The 14,790-nt window shown below is 52.6% G+C and overlaps 1 protein-coding gene and 1 long non-coding RNA gene across 2 annotated transcripts in view; one reads left to right on the top strand and one right to left on the bottom strand.

The window, feature by feature from the left end:
• LOC117650789 (dynein heavy chain 1, axonemal-like) overlaps positions 1-14,790 on the bottom strand; it is a 62,721-nt gene that overhangs the window by 30,001 nt on the left and 17,930 nt on the right. The window lies entirely within an intron of this gene.
• Positions 114-7,281, top strand: LOC117650620. The gene is made up of 3 exons (XR_004588055.1): positions 114-361; positions 6,548-6,650; positions 7,146-7,281. It is a non-coding gene; the product is annotated as an uncharacterized LOC117650620 (long non-coding RNA).

Genomic DNA, 14,790 nt, shown 5'->3' with positions numbered 1-14,790 from the left:
GGCGGGCGACGCGGGGTGAGCGACGCGGGGCGGGCGACGCGGGACGGGCAACGCGGGGGGCTGGCGGCGAGGCGCAGCGCCGCGGGGGGAAGCAACACAGTCCGTCGGGGTGCTTCCGCCGGTGTACATCACGCCGAGTCCGCGCCGCATCAGTCCGCAACGCCGAGCCCCGCGCGCCGTGAACTCGCTCGACACGCGGAAACTCGATCGAAGCTTTTCCATCCTGTGTCGGTCGGCTCCCTCCGGAAATGGCCTGACCGACACGGTCGTTGTTCCGGCTCAGAGTTTAGTTGGCAGTCTCATTTTGTGTTTGAGTTCGTCGGGTGCTCCTGTGCTGCCTTTTGGATATACTCTTTCAGAGGTGAGGCCTACAAACTGTTAAAATTTGTTGACACTCCATGACAAAATCGTGGACGACATTTTCATCAAAGCTCCTATACTTTGCATAGGCGTGACACCTATGTCATCATATTTTGATGACGTCCTCGTGAGGAAAATTAGCCTTGGTAAGGGAGGGTGGGGCACCTAGTGACAGGGGCACCTAGTGACACAGGGGTGCCCTGGCCACCCTATGGCACTTTCAGACACCTTGAGGTGGCTTATCTAAAGGTCTTGTGCTGTGGAATCATGTTCAAGTGAAAGTGAGACTTTGAACAAAATATTTTAGCCCCTAGAATAGAAATAGGTGTTGTCGAAACGCCACAACATGTTTTTGCGATCAAGGAAGGATCAAAGCAACCTTCTGAGGTGAAAGCAGATTCATTTCTCGCACAGTATCGGAGTGGGTGCCAAGATCCAAAAACAGTCACTAGGTGCCCCACCCTCCCTTATTGTCATCAAGTGACTACCAAAATCTTCACAGTGCAACACACGCAATCAGCTGTCGAACTGTCACATAAAAACGAATGTGACACATGGTACCCAAGTAGCCGCGGACCCGCGAGGGTGGCCGCGGGACTCGCGGGGGAAGTCGCGAAGGACACCAAGGGTGCAGCAGAGAGGATCCGTTGGGATCTCCCCCACCACCACCGTTCCCCCACCCGTCCGGCCGCCGGCTTCGCCGAGCGCTGCGGCCGCCTGGCGGCGGAGCGGCTCCGCCTGAGCGGCAGGCAACCCGCCAGACTGCCGTGTTTTCACTGAAACACCCGGTACACATGTCGTGTCACATCCAAACAAATGTGACATCCATGTACTGTCACATTCGTTTGAATGTGACATGCCCACTTTGTCACGTTCGTTTGAATGTGACACGCCATGATTGTCAGAATAAGGGGTGTCACGTTCGTTTGGATGTGACACGACATGTGTACTTGGTTACCATGTGTCACATTCGATTTAATGTGACAGTTCGACAGCTGATTGCGCGTCACACCCGAAGTAATGTGACAAAGCGGTGCGGTATGTCACATTCGTTTGACTGTAAATTTTCACCGTTTGTCACGCTCAAACTAACATCGCCGTTTTCACGTGAAAACAAACGTGACGTCACCCCTTGGCTACCATTGTACACTGTGGTTTGAGCTTAGGCAGCTTACGCTAGGTGGGACCCGCGAGCGCGCTGTGCGTTCAGGGCCGGACTGGCTAAGTCAGGGCCCCGGTCGCAGTGTGACGTCAAGGGCCCCCTTTTCCGATATGCGTCCATTGTTTTAAATTTACTAGCCAGGGAAGGGGAGGCCGTGTTTGGTGACTTTGGGCGGCCACTGTGTCCAATCTAGTTGACGTAAAAGGCCTCCCTCGACGCCCTAGTATTCTTATGACCCTACTCTTTCATGCCCTGTATCGGGAAGACGTTGACCACAACGATTTTGCCTTTGACCGCAACGATTTTGTGACCAAAGTTGGTCAAAAAGTGGTCGAGTCTCGGAAATTTGCTGATTTGCTGACTTTATGCGTCCACTGTGTCCAATCTAGTTGCCGCAAAAGGCTTCCCTTGACGTTCTAGTATTCTTAAGACCCCACTCTTTCATGCCCTGTATCGGGAAGACGTTGACCACAACGATTTTGCCTTTGACTGCAACGATTTTGGGACCAAAGTTGGTCAAAAAGTGGTCGAATCTCGGAAATTTGCTGATTTTGCTGACTTTAGGCGGCTACTGTGTCCAATCTAGTTGACGTAAAAGGCCTCCCTCGACGTTCTAGTATTCTTAAGACCCCACTCTTTCATGCCCTGTATCGTGAAGACGTTGACCACAACAATTTTGCCTTTGACCGCAACGATTTTGGGACCAAAGTTGGTCAAAAAGTGGTCGAGTCTCGGAAATTTGCTGATTTTGCTGACTTTGGGCGGCCACTGTGTCCCATCTAGTTGACGTAAAAGGCCTCCCTCGACGTTCTAGTATTCTTAAGACCCCACTCTTCCATGCCCTGTTTCGGGAAGACGTTGACCACAACGATTTTGCCTTTGACCTCAACGATTTTGGGACCAAAGTTGGCCAAAAAATGAGCTTGATTTGCCGAAACCATGCGTAAAATCGGCAGAAATTTCGTGGAATACCAACAAAATCTCGCGGAATCCGGCATAATTTTGACGCAAAATTCTGCGAAATTTTGAGAAATTTTCAAATGGGTACCCCTTTGATTTAAGTACGTAAATAGTTAAAGAACGCGACTTTGCCGCGGCCAAGAAGGCCCCGCGGTGGAAAGGCCCCGTGGCCCGCGGCCGAAAGGCCCTGCGCTTCGCGCGAGGCCCCGGGCGCGATCGCGCCCCCGCGGCCCGGGCCAGTGTGCGTTGCTCATTAATGCACGGTGAAAAATGTACAAAGGACGTCTACCTTGCAGGAAAAGTCCCCTAAGATACACAGTTTTTCTTACACAGAACCGACACTACTTGGACAACTCGGCTAGTTCTCGGATCACTATGCCGTTGCAATGCTGATATCACTGAGAATGAGAAACAGTCATGATCGTTACTAAAATTTTGGGTGAGGAATTCTTTATTATCCAAATTTGGGTGAGGAAGGTTTCCTCGCCCAATTTGGGTGATGAAGGTTTCCTCACCCAAATTTGTGTCATAACTCTATAGAGCCATATAGGTAGCTGATACACCCTTCCTCACCCAAATTTCGAGGAAACCTTTCTCGCCCAAATTTGGGTGATACAGTATACCTCGCCCAAATTTGTGTATTGATCAGAAGAAAAGCCATCGGTTCAAATAAATTTGAGGTTTGAAAGCAAAACTTTCTGTGTGTGACAATATTTCATGCGGCAACTTCAAGTTCGTTGCTGCTTTTCTGGTTTTGCCTTCCAGTCTGTAACTTAGTTGGACCAACTTTTTTCCCTAGCGTGCTCTCTCAAAAGTGCCTCTTGGATATTATTGTGATTGGAAGCGCCATGCCTCTAGATTCGTACATTCGCAGTTTTAGCGCTTCGCATGAAGACATCTGCAGCGGCTCCTCTGCTTGCTTAGCAATGCGGCAGGCTTGCTTTGACAGGCAAGTGTGTCATGTCACACAAGACAAGGATCAGGGAGCCAGACAAGGGGGTCTCGGCACAAACAGAGCCACATTAACATACACTGGTTCCCTCACTTTCCAACTTTCCGGAGTGCAGAAGTCACGTCTCGAGTCCCGCACGAGTTCCAAGGCATCCCTGATCCTCAATTAGATTTCTGTGTCACTCGTCCTTTATGACACCGCAAATGTATGCCTCACATGCCTAATTTGCTTGCGCTCATGAGCGCAAAATCGCATTATATTTGCATTTTAAAATCGAAATTCTAGGCAAGCGCATTTTTAAATACCAAAGTAGGTTTTCGCCATAGTTATTGCAATTGCAAAATTTTGGTAAAATTTTACGGAAGAGAGAATGGATTTATAGGGTTCTATAAAACACATTACTGCATTTTATTACCTCCGATCATTACTGTTATGATGGATATAATTAATTGATTATGGGGGATTATGACGATTATTAGAAATTATTCGGCGGCCACTGCGTCCAATCTACTAGTGGCCAAAGCCTTCCCTCAACGTTCCAATACTCTTTGGACTTAACTCTTCAGCACCTCGCCTCAAGAACGCCCAAGCAAGTTTGAGAGCGCCGCCCTCACAAAGCTCTCAAAATGCCGAGAAATCCAATATTTGCTGCCTCTAAGCAGCCACTGAGTACAATCTAGCTGAGATCAAAACCCTCCCTCAACATACTAGCCCTACACGGACCCATCTCTTTCATGCCCGGCCTCTTTGAGAGCAGCACCACCGCTCACCCCCGTAAAGTTATCAAAGTGTGAAAAAAATCCAATATTTTTGCCCTTGGGCGGCCGCTGCGTGCAATCTACCTGTATTAAAAGCCTTTCATCAACGTCCCAACACACTTTGGACCCTACTCATCCATGCCTCGCCTCTGGACAGGCTTAACAACTTCGGGGGCGCCGCCGTGTCACAGTAATCAAAATGTCGCAGAATCCAAGCTGCCTTAGGGCATCCACTGCGTCCAATCTAGTTGTGTTCAAAGCGGTTCAAAGCCTTCCCTCAACGTCCCTGTACTCCCTCGACCCAACTCTTTCATTTCCTTCCATGCGAACGCCTAGGCCACAGTTAGAGAGCGCCGGCCTCGCAAGATTCTCAGAATGTCAGAAAATAATTTTTTTGGTCTGCCCGCTGTTGTTGCCCTTTATAGGCTGGACCAGGAATGATCCTTTACCGATTCAGGACCATCCAGTTTTCTCTGAGTACCTGCAGGGGGTGGCAACGGCCGAGGGAGAGAGTGAAGCGATGCTCGCGCCGTCAGTGCAGAGGTTGCGCACCTGTTCGAGATTATGAAAACTAGACTGTGTTTTTCAAAACGCTTTGCACCGATGGAAAGGGCTTGAAATTTAGGGTGCATTAGGCTAATTGCTCTCCTTGAAAATCCCCGCTTACCTAATATCAAGGTGCAGTGAAAACACCAAAAAACACGAAAAATCATAAAATTTGGGAAAAACTCGAATGCGCCATGTTGATGCAAATGATTCCGCCCTTGTGTTCGGTTGAATTGGAAGTATCGGGCAGTCTTTTAGGCCTAATGCACCCCAAATTTTGTGCTCTTTTCATCTGTGCAAAGCGTTTTGCAATCAACGGGCTAGATCTTACAATCGAAGCAAAACAAGTAACCCCTGCACCTCGCTCGCGCATGGCTTCACGTGCTTCCTAGGCCGTTGCCGCCCCCTGGTACCTGGCTACAGTAAAAACCTTTTGTTTTCTTCAGGATACAGTGAACAGTGGCTTCAAAATTTTTCTGAGCGTGCACTAAACTCGTGGTTCTTGCCATTTTATTTGCCATGCATTTTGACAAAAAAACTACAGAAGCGAACCCCGTTACTTCTAATGACAGCCTTTACTGTAGTTGAGGTACAGGATTAACAGTACTTTTTGACAGTCCGCTCCGTACACAAAAGACGACAGTTCACCAAATGGAGATCTTATTATAGAAACACTGCAAATTGAATGGAAAGACTTCGCGCCAAAATATGGCAAGACATTAAGTCTCACCATATTTTGACCAGTCAGAACTAAAAGTCTCGCCAAAATGTGGTCAGACAAAAATGTCTCGCCACAAAATGGCGAGACTTTCTCGTCTGACCACTGTAAAGCTGCTAATCAGCGCCCAAGCGCCGCACCGTAAATAGCGGCCTTTCGGTGGTCACACAAGAAAAGCCTTGCCATTTTGTGGTGAGACATTTTTGTCTGATCACACTCTAAATGTAGTACAGTGAAGATTTTGCATACTATGGTGAAAATGTTGGTGGTGCAGCTGACTTCATAACATACCATTGAGAATTCCCTGTACCTTATAGATATTTTGACGAATTTCGTTAGTATTATGGAGAAAATCACCACAATATGTTGGTGCAGCTTTTCACCATAAGAAATTTACAGTGCACATATTGGCGACATTTTCAGGTCTGACCAATACTTGGTGAAACTTTAAGTCTCGCCTCTGGAGTAGCGAGAAGTCTGACCTTTGGATTTGTTGTGAATGGATTCCTCTCGACGAGAACGTCAAAACGTCATGGATTTCAAATCGAAATGAAAAAGTTAACTGCCGCAAAGAGTCCCAGACGACGGTCTGGACGTTTTGAACACTTTTTCCGGACATGTCTTGAAATTTTTTCAGCGTCTGGTGATTATGGCAATCGTGTAACAATGTCTCTAAAATATTTTAATCCAGGAAAATATTTGTAATTGTTTTAAATATTATTTTTAATATTGTGGTTATATTGATCATTTCACTGATTACCAACCGTCGGATTCAGTAGACCATTCTAGTCGTGGCCGAGTGAAGAACAAGAAGAATCACAAAAGTGTACTTTATTGCACTTTTACTTCAAACATTTAAGTCCCCTTGCTTGGTAGAAGTTAATAAAAATATTTTCAAGTAAATGCAACATATTTTTAGCGAACATTTGCACTTCAAATGCCCTAAATTGAGTCTTTTGTGATTCTTCTTGTTCTTCACTCAGCCACGACTAGAATGGTCTATTAGTGAACGGGGGAATTAGTTCGTCCTGAGTTCAGAAAGAAAATATCACCCCTAGTTTTGTTGTGAAATAATGATGGATATTTTGCAGTGCAGGCGGTTGATGCTCGCAGCGCTCGGGGCGATGTGAATCGCTGGAGATGTCCTCCCTCGCAGAGGAAGGTGGCGGTGGGGGCAACGGCACACACAGAATGGTGAGTCTTGGCCCAAGACTCTTGGGCCTTGGTCATCGACGTAAGAAAGCAGATGATATTGCTACAGTTCCCGTTCAGTTCGTTTCAGTTTCTTCAGCCACACGGCAAAAGCTGATCCTGGTATTCCCTGGGAGCCCATAGGAAACGGCAACTGTACACTGCAAGATACCATCTGCTTTAAAGCCCTCTTCAGACGGTTTCTTCCGCCCGGTTATTACACTGATAGCACTCTTGGATCGCCTCGCCAATAGTGACTCATTCTCCCACTCGTGCATCCAAAATCCACTTCAACTCTGTTAAACCTGTCCGCTTGCATTGAGAATGAACTCCTTCGCCCTCGCACTCCCTCCCACTCAGCACCACTGCGTCGGCACGAGTCTCGTGCGAGTCGAGCGAGTCGAGCCATACCAGAAGCCGTTGCGCTTTGGCCACACTTGCCTTTTCGGTGACTCTCAAGCAGACCTCGTGACGCTTGCCCTGCGTGCCCTGCCGCAGGACTTGCCCGACGCCCTGCTCCGCACCCTGGTGCCCCACGACGGCGGCCCCAGCGGCCCCCTCGACGTGGGGGAGGACGCGGCGGTGCCCAACGCCACCTTGCGGCCGCACGTGCTGGGGCCGGTGCCGCACCTGCCGTGGTCGCTGCTCTCGGCCTACGCCGCCATGCAGGAGCACCACCACGACGCGGCCCAGCGCGCCCAGGGCGGCGCCCAGACCCCCGGCAGCGGCGGTGGCGCGTCCAGCGGCGCTGATCTGGGCTTCGAGGTGGTGGAGTTCCTGCACCAGTACTACGTGCCCGCCATGATCGCCATGGGGCTGGTCGGCAACCTCCTGTCCTGCATCGTGTTCCTCAACACGCACCTGCGCCTGCGCTCCTCGTCCTACTACCTGGCCGCGCTCGCCACGGCCGACTTCGGCTACCTGGCCGTGCTCGTGCTGGTCTGGCTGGACGGCGTGCACGGCGTGCAGGTCGGTTCCTCGATTCGCGCTTCACTGCTGTACGCACACTGAAGACTCAAGTTTGCGCGTTGTCGGCAGGTGTTCGTCAAGGAGGGCTGGTGCCAGGTCGTGACCTACGTGTCGTCCGTGTGCGCCTTCGTGTCCGTGTGGCTCATCGTGGCCTTCACGGTGGAGCGCTTCATCGCGGTGCAGTACCCGCTGCACCGGCCGCACATGTGCACCGTGGCGCGCGCCAAGGCCATCGTCGTCTGCATCGCGGCCTTCGGGATCATCTCGCACATCTACACCCTCAAGACGAGGGGCATCGTCCGGGACAAGGTGAGTGCAGCCCATCCTGAAAGAACCCGCGCGGCAAGAGCACGCAACGCAAAGCGCCCGCGGATCGCAGGGTAGGCAAGCCCGGCCAACACGCGGGCTGGTCGGATGGCCGGTGTCGGCGGGCAAGTGTACCCCCCGGCCCAGGGAGCCCTCAGGTACATCTCGCCTAGGACCAAGGTACCCGGGGGTACACAACGCCTAGGCTCAATGTACCCCGGGTACCTCAGGCCTGGGGGGTACACTGAGCCTAGGCGAGTTGTACCCCAGGGTACAAAAAGCCTAGGCGAGTTGTACCCGGGGTACAAAAAGCCTAGGTGAATTGTATCCTCCCTCATCCGAGGGGAGCCCGTTAGGTTTGGTTAGGAAAGGTTGTACGATTTCTTTTGAGAATTAGATCTGTCGCGAGTAGAGTAAGATCTGTCACGAGCCCGTTAGGTTTGGTTAGGATTGGTTGGACAATTCAGTTTTAGAAGCCTTCCGTCGGTTCAATTAAAAACCAACCATTGACGCATCGCAATCCTGCCGGGGAAGAATATAAATCCCCTCGTCTTGTTGCATCCTCCCTCGGCGAGAGAGGATACAATTCGCCTAGGCTTTTTGTACCCCGGGGTACAATTCGCCTTGGCTAGTTGTATCCTCCCCTCGGATGAGGGAGGATACAATTCACCTAGGCTTTTTGTACCCCGGGTACAACTCGCCTAGGCTTTTTGTACCCTGGGGTACAACTCGCCTAGGCTCAGTGTACCCCCCAGGCCTGAGGTACCCGGGGTACATTGAGCCTAGGCGTTGTGTACCCCCGGGTACCTTAGTCCTAGGCGAGTTGTACCCGAGGGCTCCCTGGGCCGGGGGGTACACTTCGCCGCTTACACCGGCCTCGGCATAGCCATTACCATTAAGGGCTAGACCACACATGATCGTAGGCTCTCCACGGATGAAGCTCCCAACCCACTCCCTGGCGGAGTGCACGGGGAAAAAAAGGCCAGTCAGTGGGGAAGAATGGTCGGTCGTCACTCAACCTTTTGTCGATGACGAACTTTCGGTTGTCCTAGGGTGTTTCGTCATATCGAATTTTGGGTCCGTCAGTGGTTTTTCTGAAAGGCCTTGGTCTAAAACGAACCTGTGCCAAGTTTGAGCCCGATCCGATAACGGGAAGTGGAGGCGCATCGAGCCTAAAGTTTTGGGGGTCCGCGGCGTGTTCGCGCGCACTGTCACACTAAAGCACGCCCCGTGCACGCCGGACGCGATGCAAACCCACGGGAACCATGCAGGTACGTTCACAAGGGTCCATGGTAAGGGTTTATCTACTCGGCAGATCGACCGCGACCACCCCGCCGAAGGGTAGGTGAAGCAAAGTCGAATTTTCAGTCGCGCTACCGTACGTCCGAACGGCATGAGGCAGCGGCTTCTAATTTCACGTGCGTCGACTAGACTGGACCAGGAACCGATCTGATAAATAGCGGTCACGTTAGCGCACCGCGTTCCTCGCGAAAACGCGACGCGAATGTCGCGACGCGCCAGCGCGCGCCGGCCGAGCGTTTGAATTCTGCCCGGCAGTGACCGTGCCGTGCCGTGCCGCTCCGGGCCGCTCCCAGGCAGCGCGCTGGTTCGGCCAGCCGAGCGGCACGGCACGGCACGGTCACTGCCGGGCAGAATTCAAACGCTCGGCCGGCGCGCGCTGGCGCGTCGCGACATTCGCGTCGCGTTTTCGCGAGGAACGCGGTGCGCTAACGTGACCGCTATTTATCAGATCGGTTCCTGGTCCAGTCTAGTCGACGCACGTGAAATTAGAAGCCGCTGCCTCATGCCGTTCGGACGTACGGTAGCGCGACTGAAAATTCGACTTTGCTTCACCTACCCTTCGGCGGGGTGGTCGCGGTCGATCTGCCGAGTAGATAAACCCTTACCATGGACCCTTGTGAACGTACCTGCATGGTTCCCGTGGGTTTGCATCGCGTCCGGCGTGCACGGGGCGTGCTTTAGTGTGACAGTGCGCGCGAATCCGCCGCGGACCCCAAAAACTTTAGGCTCGATGCGCCTCCACTTCCCGTTATCGGATCGGGCTCAAACTTGGCACAGGTTCTTTTCAGACCAAGGCCTTTCAGTAAAACCTCTGACGGACCCAAAATTCGATATGACGAAACACCCTAGGTTGTCCGGATCGGTCTTCGATCACCATTATCAGAAAAATGGTCACCTCGGACAGATTTCATCCATCAACCCATTCCGATCACTGTGACCAATCTTCTTTTCGGTGTGCTCTTCCAGGAACCTTCCCCGCGCGGAGGCATACATGAAATTCCGAGCGAGGAGCTCACGCGAATATTCAATCCCTTGGCCGATGTTCCGTGGAACGAACACTGCAAATCGCGTTGGCTGGGGCCGGTGGCGCTCACTACCGCCCGCATTAAATTTATTGGCCGATGTTCCGTGGAACGCACACTGGAACGCGGCGTGCCAATCGTGTAGGCGGGGGCCGGTGGGGCTCACTGCCGCGCACATGCCCAAGGGGATATTCCTTCAAGCTGGTCCTGTGCAATTGCCATGAATAGCCATCACGGCCCAGCCCCATTATGGCGGGGCGGTCAGCATTTCGAATTCCGTCTGCCGGACCACTGCACAACCTGCGCCCATCCGCAATTGCCTCTGAAAGGCGCGGCGCCCGCCACACCTGGTCAGGAGCGCCCGCCCCACCCCACCACGACTTCCCGCGGCTGGCGGACAGGGTGGGGTGGGGGACCGTTTTTGTGTGGCTGCGGGACGATATTCTGAAGCCTCAAATCTCGGGAGAAATGGAACACGATTCGGCCCGACAAAATCAGCTGTTTCGCGCAGCGCGCATTGTGCTTTATTTATCCCCCCCTCCCCCTTGCTTCCATTCCGACATAGCCATGGAGTAGGGCTCCATGGTGTACAATACTTATCAACGTTCGCAGGCCGCCGAGTTCACACGCAGAGGCCTCAGCGCGGCTGCCGAAAGCCCTAAACACGCTAGCGGTGTCGATTCAACCCACCGCGGAAGCCGACGGGGCGGGGATTCCACGGGATTCTGCGCCATTCGAAGACGAGCTTGCTTGAAATAACATCCGCCCTGCCCTCTCCCCAGGAGGGCTACGAGTCCTGCGAGATGCTGGACCAGCACCGCAGCGTGATGCGCGTCATCACCCTGGTGGACGCCATCGTGACCCTGGTCATGCCCGTCGTCCTCATCATCGTCATGAACACCATGATCACGCGCAACCTCGTGCTGTTCGGGCGCCGCTTCAAGCAGGCCGGCGTGGCGGAGGGCGGCGACACTGCACCCAACAGCTGGGCCGACGGCCACCTCGGCGCCGAGGTAAGCAGGGCCGGCCCGGGCCACCACCAGCCGCCACCAACCGCCCCCAGCCGCCCCGCCCCACTGCCCGGCACACTGAAAAACCAAACGTGGTCCAGACCGCACCACTGGTGTGGTCAGATGGGTGCCATTTTGACCACATCAGTTGGTGTGGTCTAGACCACGTTTGGCCACGTTTGTTGCGGTCTAGACCACGTTTGGTTTTCCAGTGCACCTTGAGAGGAGGGCTCCTCTCAAGCAGGGGGCGGCAACGGCCTAGGAAGCACGTGAAGCCATGCGCGAGCGAGGTGCAGGGGTTACTTGTTTTGCTTCGATTGTAAGATCTAGCCCGTTGATTGCAAAACGCTTTGCACAGATGAAAAGAGCACAAAATTTGGGGTGCATTAGGCCTAAAAGACTGCCCGATACTTCCAATTCAACCGAACACAAGGGCGGAATCATTTGCATCAACATGGCGCATTCGAGTTTTTCCCAAATTTTATGATTTTTCGTGTTTTTCGGTGTTTTTACTGCACCTTGATATTAGGTAAGCGGGGATTTTCAAGGAGAGCAATTAGCCTAATGCACCCTAAATTTCAAGCCCTTTCCATCGGTGCAAAGCGTTTTGAAAAACACAGTCTAGTTTTCATAATCTCGAACAGGTGCGCAACCTCTGCACTGACGGCGCGAGCATCGCTTCACTCTCTCCCTCGGCCGTTGCCACCCCCTGTCTCAAGCCGGCACCCTACCCGGCCCGAGCACCGCCACTCAGCGAGCCGGAACCACGCCTGGCAGCGCCTGGCAGTGCCTGGCAGCGAGGAACAACAAAATACGGCAGCTGGAATGGGAGAAACAGGAAATTCAGTCCGAGGAAAGGGCGACATGCGGAAGAGGAGGAAGGCTCTTTAACACAGTCAAAAATTCCTGCAAATAAGTGGTCCTGTTGGCACAAAAGAAAACGGTGGTTACGGAAAATGCTCAGGAAATTGATTGTAACAGAAACTGTTTTGTTTGTTTAACTAAGAAAGAATCTTTTGTAGGCTGCAAAGAAATTCTTCACATTGCAATTCTTTGTTTTACAATAAGAACACTTCTTTGCACGGTTTTTAACTGTGAAGTGGTCCCCTGTACGCAAAGGGACTTCTTCCTTTCTTCTGCTCTTTTCTCCGCTTTCCCCTGCGTTCTTTGAAGAGCTCTTAAGGACCCGGACCGCGGTCAGAACCGTGTACCCGGGTATGCGGGTAAACCCGTGGACCCGGGTACCCGTTGAAACTGGGTCCGCGGGTTTGCCCTGGCAATAGGCAACACTCGGGCAAACCCGCGGACCCAGTTTCAACGGGTTTACCCGCATACCCGGATACGCGGTTCTGACCGCGGTCCGGGTCCTTTGAGCATCACTGTTATGTTATTCAAAGAATGTGACGTCGTTGAATAACAGTGTGCCGGCCCGGCTTTCATCTCCCTGTGTTCCAGAGCTGCGACAGCCGGAGCAGCAACGCACCGACTGGCGGCCGGCGCCAGCAGAGCGCGCCGTTCGCCATCAAGGTGTCGGCGTCCAGGACGCCGTCCAGGCCGCGCGGCGCGCACCGGCTAGGCCCCGGCCCCAAAGGCGGCGCCTCCTTGACGCAGGACAGCAACACGCTGCAGGCGGCCGACCCGCCAGACGTCACCCTCTGCCTCGGACCCGGCCTCGGACCCGGCCTCGGACCCGGCCTGGGCCACAAGGCCGGCACCGGCGCCGCGCCCTCCGTCCACCCCCACTTCGCCACCTTGCCAAGGGCCCCGCACGCCATTCGTGAGTTCCTTTTCAGTCGGCGTCGGGGCCCAATTGAAAGGCCCACCATTGAGACCGAGACGGGCCAGTCAAAAAAAATCGAATCATTGGCACGCGTAACATACTTTTCGAGGAACATATTTTGCACGGGAAAAAACGGGAACGCCAATCGTTCGTTGATTGCTCCCTTTGATAAGGCGTGGATTCAGAGACGGGTTCAGAGGATGGGGTATGTTGCGCAAGAGTTGATTGCTTACTTCAAGTGCGGAAAGGTGCGATTTTCCGCCTACACTGTAGGCAGCTTCGCCTAGCCTCACCGCCCTCATGGTGAAGCGACACCCCATTCATACTGCGCACGGCGGCTCTTTCACTGTTAAAAAAAAAGTCTGAAAATTCAGACCAAATTGGTAAGAAGTTATTAACAGACTTGAGGTCTGAAAATTCAGACCATTTAGATGGTCTGAAAATTCAGAACTCGAGAGTCTTACATTTAAGAGTTTGGTGGTCTGAAAATTCAGTCCTGTACGAAGATTGTGAACTTTTAGGTTCGTGACATATTCAATATGACATAGAAAGAATCTCAGGTGTGTGTGAACCTCCAGAGAGGACAACATTGAGTAAAAATTGTGATGAGGGAGAAGGACCTCTGTCCTTTTCCCTGACTCTCGAGAGGCCGGCCTGTGGCACCCAAGGAAATGGCGACACGGAGCCACCCGCGAGAGGTAAATTAGAATGTGAATTGTTCAACTTCCACCCATATTAGGGAGATAAATCTTGCTGCAGAGAATGGTTCTCATATGGCCGATTAAGTCCTATCAATTCGGAACTTTTGAACCAATATATTTTCACATTAGAAGCCTTTTAAACAGAAGTAGGTATGTTCCACAACATGCGCGCCATCTAGCGGACAAACGAAATCTTGGGTTGGTCTGAATTTTCAGACTTAACCATCTAAATTTTCAGACTGCGCTGGTCTGAATTCAGGTTCTGAGACGATCAGGTCGCAATTTTCATACCGGAAGGCAAAATTTTCAGACAAGCAGTCTGAAACAAGTCTGAAAAATAGATTCAGACCACCTAGTCTGACAAAAGTGGTCTGAATTTTCAGATTTTTTTTAACAGTGTTCAGCCGCTGCTAACTCCGACCGCTGTCGGAAAAAAACACGGCCTCAAAGTGTTCCTTTTCCCACTGGAATATTCCTCGTCACTCCGCGAAGGAAATCACTGTTGCAGCCATCTCCGCGGGCAGGACGCTGGTGTCCACGCGCACGCAGCAGAGCATCACGAAGATGCTGCTCCTCATCAGCTCCGTCTTCATCACGCTCAACATGCCCAGGTGAGGAGCCGCGCGTTCGCAGTCACTTGCTTCGCTTGTAAGTCTTCATCACGCTCAACATGCCCAGGTGATGGAGCGGAGCCGCGCTTGTAAGCCTTATTTCGCTTGCTTCCAATTTGGTGGCCTAAGCCCCCCCGGGAAGGCTTTCAAGATTGAGGGGGGCTGGTGAGGCAGAAGGCGGTCGCCAACGAATGAGACCGTCCTTCACAACGGCGGCGGAGATGAGCAGCCTCGAGTGGTCTTGATGCTTTCATCGTTAATTAATGTCCGCTTCTTCCTCCAGTCACGTCCTGCGCGTGTACGCGTCCGTGGCCGTGTTCACGGGCACCAACCTGGACATGAAGACGACCTCCTCGCTGTGGTTCGGCCAGCAGATCTCCATGCTGCTGTACTACACCAACTTCTCCATCAACTTCCTGCTCTACTCCATGTGCGGCATCAC

Source organism: Thrips palmi, unplaced genomic scaffold (assembly GCF_012932325.1).
Source record: "Thrips palmi isolate BJ-2018 unplaced genomic scaffold, TpBJ-2018v1 HiC_scaffold_5, whole genome shotgun sequence".
Taxonomy (NCBI): domain Eukaryota; kingdom Metazoa; phylum Arthropoda; class Insecta; order Thysanoptera; family Thripidae; genus Thrips; species Thrips palmi.
Note: the sequence above shows the minus strand (reverse complement) of the source record. Positions and strands in the feature narration are given on the sequence as shown.